This window comes from Bufo bufo, chromosome 4, assembly GCF_905171765.1.
Source record: "Bufo bufo chromosome 4, aBufBuf1.1, whole genome shotgun sequence".
NCBI lineage: Eukaryota > Metazoa > Chordata > Amphibia > Anura > Bufonidae > Bufo > Bufo bufo.
The window spans coordinates 515,765,854-515,768,539 of NC_053392.1; positions in this window are offsets into that span (position 1 = coordinate 515,765,854).

Genomic DNA, 2,686 nt, shown 5'->3' on the forward strand with positions numbered 1-2,686 from the left:
TAAGTAATATTAATAAGCGATAGTGTTTATGCTTATGTATTATGGAGGGTGATAAAAAAAAAAAAAAGATACATCCATTGGGATAATCTAAAAGAGTCTCAAGTATTTGTTTTGATTTGGCATAATAGCCTTTGAGATATACAGTACAGACCAAAAGTTTGGACACACCTTCTCATTCAAAGAGCTTTCTTTATTTTCATGACTATGAAGGCATCAAAACTATGAATTAACACATGTGGAATTATATACATAACAAACAAGTGTGAAACAACTGAAAATATGTCATATTCTAGGTTCTTCAAAGTAGCCACCTTTTGCTTTGATTACTGCTTTGCACACTCTTGGCATTCTCTTGATGAGCTTCAAGAAGTAGTCCCCTGAAATGGTCTTCCAACAGTCTTGAAGGAGTTCCCAGAGATGCTTAGCACTTGTTGGCCCTTTTGCCTTCACTCTGCGGTCCATCTCACCCCAAACCATCTCGATTGGGTTCAGGTCCGGTGACTGTGGAGGCCAGGTCATCTGGCGCAGCACCCCATCACTCTCCTTCATGGTCAAATAGCCCTTACTTTCAAAGTTTTCCCAATTTTTCGGCTGACTGACTGACCTTCATTTTTTAAAGTAATGATGGCCACTCGTTTTTCTTTACTTAGCTGCTTTTTTCTTGCCATAATACAAATTCTAACAGTCTATTCAGTAGGACTATCAGCTGTGTATCCACCTGACTTCTCCTCAACGCAACTGATGGTCCCAACCCCATTTATAAGGCAAGAAATCCCACTTATTAAACCTGACAGGGCACACCTGTGAAGTGAAAACCATTTCAGGGGACTACCTCTTGAAGCTCATCAAGAGAATGCCAAGAGTGTGCAAAGCAGTAATCAAAGCAAAAGGTGGCTACTTTGAAGAACCTAGAATATGACATATTTTCAGTTGTTTCACACTTGTTTGTTATGTATATAATTCCACATGTGTTAATTCATAGTTTTGATGCCTTCAGTGTGAATCTACAATTTTCATAGTCATGAAAATAAAGAAAACTCTTTGAATGAGAAGGTGTGTCCAAACTTTTGGTCTGTACTGTATATAGAGGGGTGACTGTACCCTAAAAATATTTAAGTAATCACCCCAATGTAGTTAAGCCCTGGTAGGATGAGTGAAAAAGGAGAAAATGCACATTTTGATCTATTATATAAGTATTTCAACGTACTAAGAAGGGGAAAAGTGAGGGGCATTCATTGAGGTAGCTGCACCAGCATTTTGGAGAAGTGAGATGAAAGAAGATCTAAGTAAAAACACATGCGCTCTGGTAGTGTATGGCAAGAGAAATCTCTAAGTCCATACGCTTGCGCAGTTCCATCTGTATACTCACCGACTTGATAAATTCCTAAGTCCATGCGCAGTACTATTCCAGTGCGTACCGATGGAGAAGAACAATTCCGAAATTGACGCACATGAGCGAACATACACAGAATATCGCGAGACATAGCGGTCATCGGCAGAACACACCCCAAGCGCGCGACAACCTATTGGAGTTATAGAGGTACAGCAAAAAGGGAGGGAAGCTAGACGGAACGGCATCCCATAGGCAGTGGTGATCGCGTCATTGTAGTACGAGTCTTTAAGTCACGGTCTCTGCCCCCAACACTCATACCTGCTCGATCCCCTGAAGACGCTGGGTGACCAGTGAAACATGTTGGGATGCAGGGTGTATGAGTGTGTGTGTTTTTAGGCTCAGTGGCAGAGAGGGAGCTCCGCAATAGGAGTAAATTACAGTTAGTTGAGGCACAAAGATTTAAACAGCTGCTAGCCGCAAGACAGGCTGCAGTTGGTATCAACACTATATAAAAGCTGTGAGGCAACAGCAATAATACTGAGATATAGAGGAAAGAGGGAGTGATCCATGCCACTGATAGTATTAATTTGTCTTGTCGTTTAGCACTGACATATAAGTGTTCTTAAAAGGAATAATAAATAAAGGTAATGTTTTAAAGTAACAGCACATGACAAAAGACGTATAAGGGTCTGGTTGGACCACCAGTTAGTTCAGTCTTTCACTGAGGAACACCGCCCTATAGTGACAGATCTCTGTCTAAGGGCACTCGGTTGCAGTTTCTGACAACTCACACTAACAAGATGTGACGGGGCACGTGGATCAGGGCTGTCTTGTCAGGGCCACGCTATGGAGGCCATTAGACATTCTCTTCCCTCCTCCCAACTGTCATCTTCCCCTCAACTGCCTCTTGCTGTCTTCTCTCCTTGACTGAGCCTAGACATCTGATGGTTGTCAGCCACATGCCTGATTGGTGCTGGGCCCTTTTACACATCAGACACAAGAAGACGGGTAAAGAGGACAGACATCATACATGACTGCTGGGCTTCCTCTGCACTCTCAGGGACACCGGCTCTTATACTGAAAGCATGGATGAAATAATTTAAAGCGGCAGCACCACCTCATTACAAGCTGCAGTATGGTGGCAACTTCAAGGCCGCTGCACAGTGGTTGGAGTCTTTTGCTTTTGGCTCCATCCACTGTTTCGAATTCAGGCTGCTGAAAACCGCTAAATCGGTGGGGTGCCAGGTCCCCACTAGGGTTGCCACCTGCCTGGTAAACCACTGGCTGAGCCGGTATTACCAGTTATTTGCTGGGAAAAGTGGCAACTCTACATGTAGTTCATCTTATATATAA